This window comes from Alexandromys fortis, unplaced genomic scaffold (genome assembly GCF_014885135.2).
Source record: "Alexandromys fortis isolate MF-2015 unplaced genomic scaffold, M_Fortis_MF-2015_v1.1 scaffold_3, whole genome shotgun sequence".
Classification (NCBI taxonomy): Eukaryota; Metazoa; Chordata; class Mammalia; order Rodentia; family Cricetidae; genus Alexandromys; species Alexandromys fortis.
The window spans coordinates 8,828,641-8,842,397 of record NW_026067909.1 but is presented as its reverse complement, the minus strand read 5'-3'; positions in this window follow the sequence as shown (position 1 = coordinate 8,842,397).

Genomic DNA, 13,757 nt, shown 5'->3' with positions numbered 1-13,757 from the left:
TCTCCCCTTCTCACGTTTCTCACCCCATTTCCCCTTAGCCCCATGCCACCTCACCCCAAGTTCCCAGTTTTTGCCCGGCAACCTTGTCTACTTCCCATATCCAGGCGGGTGACTATATGTTTTCCTTTTGGGTTCACCTTCTCTAGGATCACAAAATATATGCTCAATGTCCTTTATTTATGGCTAGAAACCAGCACTATTTGTAATAGCCAGAACCTGGAAACAACCTAGATGCCCTTCAATGGAAGAATGGATGAAGAAAGTGTGGAATATATACATATTAGAGTACTACTCAGCAGTAAAAAACAATGACTTCGCGAATTTTGCATGCAAATGGATGGAAATAGAAAACACTATCCTGAGTGAGGTATCCCAGACCCAAAAAGATGAACATGGGATGTACTCACTCATAAAAAAAAAAAGCATTTTCAACAAATGGTGCTGGTCTAAATGAATGTATGTATGTAGAAGAATGTAAATAGAACCATATTTATCAACCTGCACAAAATTCAAGTGCAAGTGGATCAAAAATCTCAACATAAAAGACACTGAACCTGATAGAAAAGAAAACTGGGAGTGGCTCTGAACACATTGGCACAGGAAACAACTTCCTAAACATACACTGATAACGCAGGAACTAAAACTGACAATTAATAAATGGAACCTCGTGAAACTGAAAAGCTTCTATCAGGCAAAGGACATTGCCATTTGGACAAAGAGGCAACCTAGAGAATGGGAAAAGATTTTCAGCAACTTCACACCTAATAAAATATGACTATCCAAAATATATAAAGAACTCAAGAAACTATATATCAACAAACCAAATAATCAATTTTAAAATTGAGTATAGATCTAAACAGAGAATTCTCAATAGAGGAACAACATTGTTAGCCATTGGGGAAATACAAATCAAAACTATTTTGAGATTCCACCTGTCAGAATGGCTAATATCAAAAACACAGGTGACGGCTCATGCTGACAAGGATGTGGGAGTGCAAATTTATACAGTCATTATGGAAATCAATATGGTGGTTTCTCAGAAAACTGGGAATCAATTTGCCTCAAGATCCAGCTATACTATTCCTTGACATGAACCCAAACATGACATTTGTTTAACTATGTTCATAGAGCCTTTATTCATAATATCCAGAAACTGAAAACAACCCAGATGTCCTTCAACTGAAGAATGGATAAAGAAAATGTGATATATTTACACAATAAAGTTTAACTTTGCTGTTAGAAAAATGGCATCATGAAATTAGCAGGTAAATAGATGGGACTAGAAAAAATAATCCTGAATGAGGCAACCTGGACCCAGAAAGACAAACATGATATATGTACACCTATAACAGATATTAGCATAATCACACTATAATCCACAGACACAAAGAGGCTAAATAACAAGGAAGACTCTGTGTGGGGGGGGGGGGTGGAGAACATGTGGCTCTCCCTGGGAGGTGAAATAGAATAGATTTTGTGGGTAGAGAGGGGGTAGGTATGGATAGGAACAGGAAGGATCAGGTACAGGAGGGAAGCACAGAGGGACAGAACACTGAGAGAGATGACTAGAATTAGGGGACATTGGATGGGTGATGTTGAAACCTAGTGTAGTGGAAACTATGAGGGTGACCCTAGTGGAGACTCCTAGTAATGGAGGATACAGAGAATGGACTGGCCATTTTCTGAAACCAGGCATGGCTTCTAGTGGTGGGGCTGGAATACCAACCCAGCCAAAAAAAACTTTGACCTTCAAACTGTCATGCTGAGAGATGTGTTGGGGCAATAATGGCTCAGAGTTTGTGGGATTGGCCAACCAATAACTGATATAACTTGAGGCCAATGCTGCAAAAGTGTGTCCATGTCCAACACTGCCTTGATGTCCAGGAACCAGAGCTGGCTGGCCTAGCATCTTAGGTTAGAACACAACTGACCAAAAAAAAAAAAGAAATTATTCCTAATGATATTCTTCAATGCTCATAGATGGGTCCCTAGCCCATTCTCCTTCAGAGTGGTTCCTCCTACAGTCTATGGAAGCAGATGTAGAGAGATCAACAGCCAAACATTAGGTGAAGCTCTGGGAACCTGTGGAAGAGAAGGATTGTAGGATCCAGGTCTCCTACAGAATCAACAGAATCACAACCTACAGCCACAGAATCAACTAAGTAGGGCTAATAGGGGCTCACAGAGACTGAAGGGGCAATCATGGAGCCTGTATGGCTCTGCATTGGTCCTCTGCATATATGCTATGCTTGTTAGCTTGGTGTTTTGTGGGACTCTTAACAGTGGGAGTGGGGTGTCTCTGACTCTTCTGCCTACTCTTGGTATCTTTTTCCTGCGACCTGTGGTATGAGGGTTTGTGCCTAGTCTTATTGTATCTTGGTATGCCTTGTTCAGTTGATATACCCTGGGAGGCCAGCTCTTTTCTAAAGAGAAAATGAGGGGATGGTAGGAGGGCAAACTTCAGTAAGGTTGTATTAAAAAATAAAAAAAGAAAAGAAAAGTAAGAAAGAAAATATTTTACTTAGTTTTTCAATTATGAAGAATCTGGCATCACAAAGAAAGTATAAGATACTTAGAACACTCTCATTGTGTGTGTCCAGTTCAGATGAAGTACTCTCAGCAGAAGAGGGGAGTCAATTTATATCATGGTGAGATCTTCCACACAGGGCATGAGTATTCCAATAATACTCTGGGAAATGCATGCAGAAGGTTGGTGAATGGAGGGTATGGATGGTGAACTGCTCCTGCCCACATATGAGGCTCCCCTGACCATTGTCCTCCATACAAGTCTGCAGGGAACTTGGGTCATGAAGCTACAAGTTCCACTTAATTGATCCTAAGAGCTTTCTCCTTCAGTTTCTATCCCAGGAGGCATCAGGACAAACATTTGTCCCTGGTCTCAGAAAATCACAGGTATTTCTGAAAGTCAGTGACCTTTACACAAAGGAGGACAGCTTCAGAAGGACACTAAAGGCTTGGTTCTTGCAGAAAAGGAGAGTCTGTGCTCAGAACAATGTGCACTTTTGGGGAAACCATCTGTCACTACAATTCACTATGACAAGGAAAGGTGAGTGACGGCTAATCTTCCACTATGTGACTCTTCTGACTAAGAGTAGAGGCCCAAAGCAAAAATCTCACCATAAAAGTGGTATTTGTTTCAGTGTCCGGATGTCAGCACAGAGGGGCATCAACTCGTGTTCTCAGTGAGGCCTGAGGCAGAGTGATAGGTCAGAGAACAAATTATGATAGAAAGCTTTGGTTTCGTGCTCCATTGTGTAAACAGCAGAATGTCTAACTTCTAACAATGCTCAGTTTAATATGTCTGTTTTTTCCTTATGTTCACTCTGACTTCCTCATTCATCACCCATAGGGCTCATATTAAATTTTAAAGGAATTGTAGCTATCTGTGGTTGTTGGGAATTTGTTCCACACAACCCACCCCAACCTGGATACCAGATTCTCCTGTGTCCTCTTAGGCACAAATGGGAACACCAGCAATAAAAACTAAGTTCACAAAAGAACCAGAAGGAATTATGGGGAGAGGGCTTGGGTAATTGCAGCTCATGTCTCTGTTGCACATGTGTGGAGGTGAGCAGTTGGGAAACACTGATTAATATTTCCCTCTGTATAACAGTATCACATCTGAATTAGACAATATTGTCTACTAGGCCTATAGGAATAACAAGCATCAAAATATTGCTTGCTAAACTCAGTGTGTATGAAAAAGAATGACTATTGACCTATGGTCTTCCAGAAGTGATTTTCTTTTCTCGTTCATGCATGAAAATTATCCCCAGAAAATCTGTACATTTGGCTGTTGGAGGCAAAATGGTAGTCTTTGGCCCTCAAAGTGATCCCCCACCAACCTCTTCTCTCTGGAGTAGGATTATTATCCTACAAACTCAGAACAGATACTGAGGCTCCTCCATGATACTCTGCAGGGGATGCCTGGTTTGATCCAGATGAGAAGCAGCAGCTTGTACCACCTGGTGAGGAGGTGAGGAACACAGGGTGAAGTTTGTACTTTTTCCTGTGAAGAGGACACATGCTCTGCGGGGAGCTGAGACTGTGTGAATGCCCTGTGTCTAATCCAGCCTTTGCCCATCACAGACCCATAGTCATGATGATCTTCTAATTTTCTTCACACTCCTTGTTCTTTACGAGCAACGCTCCCTCCAGTTTGCTAAGCAATCTTGGATGTGGGGAATCCCAGAATCGGGCACCTGTCTGATAGCATTAGACGTTCCTAGGTGCTTCCAGGTTCACAAGCAGGAACCCTTCATGGTGACAGCTGCTTCTTCATCACAGTTACTCCTTTCATCCCAGGCCTACAGGATCGTTCAGGTTTTCACCACATTGCCCATGCCTTGGCCCTGACCAACCTTTATTCCCTTTGCTAAAAGGTCGTGTTTATCAGGCTTCAGATGTTCCTTGTAATTGTTCCGTTCTTACATCAAAGTGGTCTCAGTAGATTCAAAAGGAATAAGGCATTTTCCAACATGGTTGATATAGATTTGATGGAGAAAATTCAGCACACATGCTGTGCAATCATTGCTGTTTTCTTGTGTTCAGTTTAGACCGGTTTGCTATTGTGCACACACTCACTGATGCACACCCTCACTTTCTATTTCTCTCTGCTATAATGTGAATTCACAAGTGTAGGTGTTGCCATGGGATTACTCCAGTTGCAAAGACAGGGAGTTATGCTGTTCAAAAAAAAAAAGACACACATCTGACTTCTCACATAATAATCTTACTCCACAGAGGTCAGAGGTCACACTCTCTCCCCTTTCTCACTGGTATCTCTTCTCTCCACTTTAAGACATGTAGCTCCCATTACCCTTAATATAGTTTCCACTTGCTCTAACACACCTAAAACATTTTGAAGGCTTTGATTAAAGTAAACTGAACAAATGAAACCAAACTTTTTTATAGTTTTCAAGGTACACTTAAGGAAGAGGATTGCATTTAAAAAAAAAAAAAACCATTTGATGTGTTTTATAGGATGCTTTCTTTCATGTAGCCCAGTTCCATGAAGATGCAAGACATTTCCATGATCCCAGAACTCTTCTCACACTGTCTTGTCAGGGTCACAAAAATTTGAGGTAATACAGATGTGTAATTTCTATAGATCGGGTTATGAGTGCATTTTCCTCTGCGTGAACTCACATAAGTTCATTGTGAACAGTTATTGTGCTCATCTTAATCTTCGGGCTCCACCCTAGTGTTGTCCGCTTACATTTGTCTTTTCTGTGATGTGTTTCTATGGTCCAGTTTTACGAATAAAGCTACCATGCACGCTGTCAGTCAATACTGTGATTTGTAGCAAGAAGTCATTGCAAGTGTTGATGGGACACAGGATGATATGTCGATATGTTTACACATATTCTCGGTACATGTTTACATTTCTGCGACTGTGTCATCTCTGTCTTCTCAAGCTTTGAGCTCCTCCCTTCTTGTTATTTGTAAACACATAAGGGATGACTGTGGCATGTAGCCACTCCATGATGCAGAGTCCTAGAACCGATGTTTCTGTCTAAATGTGCTTGGTTCCCATTGTCCTGTCCCCCTTAGCACTTCCTCGCCTCTGCCATTTATCAGGTCTATCAATCAATATTCTGCTAAGATAGATAGGTATGAAAGATACATGTGGTGTCTGTCTTTCTGTGCCGATTTAGGCTTATTTATCTCATCTTATTATTCTTCACTTGTATCCACTTTGCTGTACCTGGACAGAGGTCACACTTTTGTGTTTGAATAATGTTCCATCGCACATGTGTGCGTGTGTTACCTTTTATTTGTCCCCCCTCATGCCCTCATTAATACTTGTGCTTGCTCTGTTTATTTGCTTTTGTGACCACTTCTCCACAAAGGAGTGTCGGTGTCTCTCCGACATGCTGACCTCATTTCCTTGGAATATATTCTGTAATGGAGTTCTGGCCTATATGAAAGCTTCCATTCTAGTTTACTGAGGGACCATCATACAGTTTCCCTAATGGCTATACTCATTTATATCAGCGTAGGAATTCCTTTTTCTCTGACTTTTTGCTAGTATTTTTTGTCTTTGTATTTTGCTAATGGTCATGGTGTTTGAAGAGATATCTTATTGTTGTTTGATTGGCATTTCCCTGATGGCTGATGAATGTGACCATTTATTTTTTTAAGGTTTGTAGTTTTTAGAAATCTAAAATCAGATTATTTGTTCACTTATTAAGTTAGACTGTCATTTTTTACTTTGAAGTTCTTATTGTGGATAATAATCTCTGGTCAGATGATTACTCTGAAAGTATTTGGTACTTTCCATTTGCTGTGATAACATTTCTCAGTGTGATATGATCTTACTTATCTAGTTTTGGGTTTGGTGTGTGTGCTTTGGGAGTCTTATCTGAAAGACTCCCAGATAATTTGAAATGTTTCTTCTCTTTTAGGCATTAGATTTGATCTTTGATCCATTTTGGATTCATTTTTGTATGGAGCAAGAAGAAGATCTTGTTTCATTCTTTGGCATGTGAACACCCAGTTTTACCAGCACACATACTGAAGAGCTTGTCCTTTCCTCTACGTTCTTAGTGCCTATGCAAAAACTGCCTGGTAGCAGGTTTCTGTGTTCGTTTCTTAGATATCTGGTCTTTCCCATGGTCTGCAGTCTCTGTTATGCTGAGATCATGTTGTCTTGGTTAGGACAACATGGTGTGTGTCTTGAAACCATACGAACAGTTAATCACAGATTGTTCTTTTGTTCAAGACCACCATGTTAAGTCCTGACTTCCTGGTCTTTATGAATTTGGGAATTGTTTTGTTTTTCTAGTATTATAAAGAATATTATTGCATTGAATCTGAAAATGATTTTGGATGATACATAAATATCAATGATATTAACTCTTCCTACTCATGGTCATGGAGGTCGTGCTAGTGTGGGGGAGGACTCGGCTACTCGCTGATTTGCAATTTTTCTTTCTTTTATTTTTTCCTTTTTATTTTTATTTTTTTATTTTTCCATTCAAAAATTTACACTTCCTCCCATTCCCCTTCCGCTCCCTCACTCCCCCTCCTCTGTCCCCCTCCCTTCTTAAGAGAGGGCAGGGTACCCTGCCCTATGGGAAATCCAAGGCCCTCCCCACTCCATCCAGGCCTAGGAAGGTGTGCATCCAAATAGACTAAGGTCCCAAAAAGCCAGTACATGCAGTAGAAACAGGTCCCAGTGCCATTATCGATGGCTTCTCAGTCTGCCCCCATTGGCAGCCACATTCAGAGAGTCTGGTTTGATCACACGCTCATTCAGTCCCAGTCCAGCTGGCTTTGGTGAGCTCCCATTAGATCAGGCACACTCTTTCTTACTTACTTTTTTTCTTTTTTCTGAGACAGGGTTTTTCCATGGATCCCTGGCTGTCTATAGACCAGGCTGTCCTCAAACTCATAGAGATCTACCTGCCTCTGTCTTCTGAGTGCTGGAATTAAAGGCCATGAGCCACCATTGCCCTGCTTGTTTTGTAGCTTTTATTAAAGAGGTTGCTCACATTCTTAGCTACATCTGTTCTTAATCTATTAGGGTTTGTTCCCTACCTATTGTGAAAAGATTGCTTCATAACTTCTTTACTAGCAAGAACATTTATTGATGTGTGATAATGGGGCTCATTTCTTGTGCTAATCTGTATCCTTCAACTCCTTCCCACTTTCTGTAGTAATTCGAGGAGGGTATTTCTGTTGCTCTATACCATGTACTGTTTATGTTCAAGAATGTCATTATAAGTGTCTTCTGTGCTGTGTCATTGTTGTCTGTTGGTCTTGAATCTCTTTTATTTTCTTCCTCTCTGCCATTCAGTGCTGTGGCTTGGTGGTGTAGTGCATTGATTGACAAGGCTTTATGCTCTTTATTTCCTGTTGTGCATCTGTCCTTCACTGTATTTTACACTTTAAAACCTTTTTCACAGATATTGTCTTTTCTTAATCTCAAGATGTGGGACTACCTTTAAATATTTTGGGGACTTCTCTGGTGTTTGTGAATTCTCTCAGATTTTTGTACACTGGGGACTGTGTTTATTTCTTTTTTATTTTGTTTTTATTTTATTTTTAAACCAATCTTTTTCTTTCACATACCAAACCTAGTTCCCTCTCCCTCCCCTTTTCCCATTCCCCAAAACTCTCCCCACCCCAGTTCTCATCCATTCCTCAGAGAGGGTGAGGCCTCCCATGGGGAGTCAACAAAATCTGTTGCATCACTAAAACTCTTTTCCCTGTATCTTGACTAAGCAAGATCTCCCTCCACAGGAATGGGATCCAAAAATTGTTCATGTACTAGGGGGGATAAATCCTGGTCCCACTGCCAGTGGCACCACAAACTTCCCAAGCCACACAACTGTCATCCACATTGAGAGGATTTAGTTCAGTCCTATGCAGGTTCCCTAGCTGTCATTCCAAAGTCAAAGAGCTCTCATTAGCTCAGGTCAGTTGTTTCTGTGAATATCCTCATCATGGTCTTGACCCCTTTGCTCATATTATTGCTTCTCCCTCTTATACTGGTTTCCAGAAGCTTGGCCCAGTGCTTAACTGTGGATCTCTGCGTCTGCTTCCGTAAGTTTCTGGATGAAGGTTCTATGATGACAATTAAGGTAGTCATCATTCTACTTACAGGGGAAAAGCAGTTAAGACACCCTCTACACTATTCTTTAGATTCTTATCTTGGGTCAGCCTTGTAGATTTCTGGGAATTTCCCTAGTTCTAGGTTTCTTACTAACCCCATAGTGGCTTCTTGTACCAAGATATCTCCTTCCTTACTGTCCCTCTCTGTCCTTCCCCTAACTCGACCTTCTCAATCCCTCATGTACTCATCCCCCTATTCCCTTCTCCCATCCCCACTTCCTTTCTCCTCTCTCCACTGCCACTTTACTCAGGAGCAACTTGTCTATTTCCCCTTCCCTAGATCCATGTAGTCTTTCTTAGAGTCCTCCTTGTTTCCTGGCTTCTTTTGGGTTGTGGGTTGTAAGCTGGTTATCCTTTGCCTTATGTCTTGTATCCACTTCTGAGTGAGTACATACTATGTTTGTCTTTCTGGGTCTGGGTTACCTTACTCGGGATATTTTTTTTCTAGTTCCACCCATTTCCTGACAAATTTAAAGATGTCATTGTTTTGTTTGTTTGTTTGTTTGTTTTTACCACAGAGTAGTACTCCATTGTGTAAATATACCACATTTTCTTTTCCATTCTTCAGTTGAGGGACATCTAGGTTGTTTCAAATTCTAGTTATTACTAATAATGAACATAGTTGAATAAATATCTTTGTGGTTTGGGTGAGCATCCTTTGGGTAGATGACCAAGAGTGGTATTGCTAGGTCTTAAGGTAGATTAAGTCCCAATTTTCTGAGAAACTGCCATACTGAGTTCCAAAGTGGTTGTAAAAATTTACACTCCCATCAGCAATACAGGAGTGTTCCCTTTACTCCACATTCTTTCCAACATAATCTGTCATTAGTGGTTTTTGATCTTAGCCATCTGACAGGTGAATCTCAGGTATATCATATGTAAGATGGTATCTCAGAGTTGTTTTTATTTCCCTGATGACTAAGGATATTGAGCAATTCTTTAAGTGCCTTTAAGACATTTGAGATTCCTCTGTTGAGATTTCTCTGTTCAGATCTGTACTCCATTTTTAAATTGGATTATTAGGTATCTTGATATCTAGTTTCTTGAGTTCTTTGCATGTTTTGGAGACCAGCCTTATGACAGATTTGGGATTGGTGAAGATCTTTTCCCATTCAGTAGGCTGCCTTTTTGTCTTATTGACTGTATCCTTTGCTTTACAGAAGCTTCTCAGTTTCAGGAGGTCCTATTTATTTATTGTTGCTCTCAGTGTCTGTGCTACTGGGGTTATATTTAGGAAGTGATCTCCTGTGTCATGCATTCAAGGTTACTTCCCACTTTCTCTTCTATCAGGTTCAGTGTGGTCAGATTTATATTGAGGTCTTTAATCCATTTGGACTTGAGTTTTGTGCATGCGGATATGCCGGGGACGGGGACCAGCCTCAACAAAATATCTCTCACCAGGGTAGGGAAGTGGGGATTTAGAAATATAATAAAGAATATGAAGACTCAAATGAAAATAATAAAAAGAAATATATAGTATAGTATCAGGTGGAAATTTTTCAGTGGGTACTGAAAATTTGCCCGCCTTTAATTTCCAACTGCTTAAAATACCCCTGACCCCAAAGACAAAAGACTGCATTAGCATGATAAAAGGAAATGAACATACTAACTGAAAGTTGCAGATTACATTCATTGTTAAACATTCTATTGCTAGAACAAAACAAGTCACATTTACACCAAGACCAAAACATTCTCTAGGCAAACTGCTCCCTGGGTGGAATCTAATGTTATCTCCTTAAGGGAACTGAAACTTAGTTGGATCCTTAGACTCTTGTTTGAATTAGGAACAATCTACTTCTCCGTTCCTGGAGCACAAGGTCTGGCCATCAGCCACACCTGTAGACAATAACCTTGAGAGAGCAGAACTCTCTGACAAGTCTGGGTGGGACCTTTGTTTGAGGTAGAAGCACAATAACCTTGATGGAACCAAAGGAAAGTTCCAACTCTCTGATCTTTGGTCAATATGGAAATAGGCTCATATTTTCAGACCTCCACAGTGATAGATATAGATCTATTTTCATTCTTCTACATGTTGACATTCAGTTATGACAACACCGTTTGTTGAAGATGCTTTCTTTTTTCCCATTGTATAATTTTAGCTTCTTTGTCAAAAATCAGGAATTCATAGTTCTGGATTAATATCTGGGTCTTCAGTTTGATTCCATTGGTCAATCTATCTATTTTTATGCCCACACCAAGCTGTTTTCATTACTGTAGCTCTGTAATAGAGCTTGTCAGAGATAGTGATGCCTTCTGAAGTTCCTTTATTGTACAGGATTGTTTTGGCTATCCTGGGTTTTTTGTTTTTTGTTTTCATATGAAGTTGAGTATTGTTCTTTCAAAATCTGTGAAGAATTGTGTTGGGACTTTGATGAGGATTGCATTGAATCTGTGGATTGCTTTTCGTAAGATTGCCATTTTTATTGTGTTGATCCTATCTATTCAAGAGCATGGGAGATCTTTCCATTTCTGATATCTCTGGATGTTTAGATGCCAAATAATGAAACAAGATAATTTTCATGCCCCATGCAAAAGTCAGTACAAAATGGATCAAAGATTAAATCTAATGCCTGAAAGGGAAGAAGAAACATTTCAAATCATCTGGTGTTTTTCAGATAAGACTCCCAAAGCACAAACAACAAAACCAAAAATAGTCAAGTAAGATCATATCACACTGAGAAATATTATCATAGCAAATGGAAAGTAACAAATACTTTCAAAGTAGTCATCTGACCAGAGTTTATTATCCAGAGTAAAGACTCTCCCAGTGTCAAGGCTTTATAGCTATTATTTCATTTATTGAGTTTTCTGTGATTTTACCCTTATTTTATTCACTTAACATTTTAAAATAGCATGATACAGGTCCGTATCATGTCCTCCTCACATATATTATGGCTTCCAATTTAGTATTTTTATGAGATTCCCAAGTGTACTAATGAGTGGGTCTCTGACTCTTGTGCCTTCTCTTAGGCACTTTTCCTTCTGTTCATTTGTCTTGTCCAATTCTGATACGTCCGTTTTGTTTTATCTTACTTTATTTTATCATTATCCTTGAAAACTCTGTTAGTTTTCTATTGAGATACAAAAAAGGAATGGGTCTGGATGGGAGGGGAGGTAGAGAGGAACTGGGAGGGGTAGAGAGGAGGTAAACTGTAATCAGGTTATGTAATGTGAGAAAAATTCTATTTTCAGAAAATGGACAAAAATATCAATTTGTGGTCCCACTGTTTAGTTTTTAGTACTGGCTGAGCACAGGAGACATATGGCTCTAGTCTGTACTGAATTTTGGTAGTGCAGTCTGGTACTGAGCACAAGTTTAAGAGCTGGGCTTGATTTCTTTCCATCTCTCAAATAGGAATCCTCCCACTGATCTTGGGGAGCAGTTCCTTCTATGTCATATTCAGTCTATAATGTCTTCTATGGTACTAAAATCTATGACATCCCTCCAGTTTCCTTTCTTTTTGTGAAGTAAGTTTGGTGTATAAACAGTTTTTGCAATTTGTACAACTGTGGTAGTTTATCACTGGTGAATCTTAACTTTACCCAATTCATGAAAAGATATTTGAAGGCTGAATGGGATTTGAACTCCAGGAATAAGACCTTTATGATCAAAAAGGCTTATTATTTCATATAGTTTGATATCTTAGTCTGTCTAAAGTATTTATATAATTGTTTTTAAATTATACTTTCCTGCTACATGTTTTTTTTCTCATGTTTTTAGCAAGTTGTACTGGTCTCATAAAATGAGAAGTGGGTTTTCTGCTGTTCAAACCTCAGAGAAACTTGGAGTTGAGCAGAACTGTCACCCCCAAATTTGTTCACCACTGAATAATTCTCCATTAAATGTTTCCTAAATCTCCCCAGTGTAATCACTGGCTGTATTCCTAAAATAATAGTTAATTTCTTACAGATAAAGATGGTTTTGATTTACTGTTGTTTTCCTGGGGTGATTGTTTTCAATTAATTTGTACCATTTTTGTGTTTTCAAATAAAATTGACACTTTTTCAAAATCTTCACTTATATCTCATGAAACCCTACTGGATATTTAAACTCTCACCTCCAGACTTGTTTATGATTATTTCTCTTATTTTATTTTTGATTGATTTTTCAGACTACTATAAGTATTGAAAACTTTCTAATGAAGCAGTATTTAGCATTTCCCTTGTTATTGTTTTTATTGAGCTATATATTTTTCTCCTCTCCCCTCCATTTCTCTCCCCTTCCTTTCTACCCTCTCCCATGGTCCTCATGATCCCAATTTACTCAGGAGATCTTGACTTCTTCTATTTCCCATGAACATTAGATCCAGTATGTCTCTCTTATGGTCCTCATTGTTGCCTAGATTCTCTGGGATTGTGAATTGTAGGCTGGTTTTTCTTTTATTTGTGTCTAAAAGCCACTTATGAGCAAGTACATATGATATTTGTCTTTCTGGGTCTGGGTTACCTCACTCAATATGAAGTTTTCTAGATCCATCCATTTGCTCACAAATTTTAAGATGTCATCTTTTTCTGCTGTGTAGTACTCCATTGTGCAAATGTACCACATTTTCCTTATCCATTTTTCAGTCGAGGATCATTTAGGTTTTCTCCAGGTTCTGGCTATATGAGTGAGAAGTCGGGAGACCAGATGATAGAGTAAGGTATAAGATCCATCTCAGTGTATATCCACCCAAAAGATGTCATCCTGTGTAGAATACCTGCTGTGGAGAAGAGGGGAATAGCTGGGGTCAGAGGTACAGCTGTGTCTCCAAACAACATCAGAAAGGCACAGTTTTTGGTGCTGATGGAAAAAGTAAAGCATAGAAATGTCCTGAATGAAGGATGCTCTACTTAATCCACATGTTCAAGAAGACAAGGGAAGAAAAGATGTCCCTCTTGATCCAAATTAGTAGGGCAAGGGTTTCTAGGCAGAAAAATAAGAGCAAGGGAAATATATGTGGTTTCCAAACGGTGGGGTACAGAAGACAAGGAACAAAAACTAATCCATGACAAAAATACATTCACTCCTCCTTTTTCTGACAGCAGAGAATTTTGAGATGATCAAGTTTGAAAATCAGATGTTGAAGTGGTAAATTGTGGTATTTTCTCAGAAGCCAACAGACACAGCAGTGGAG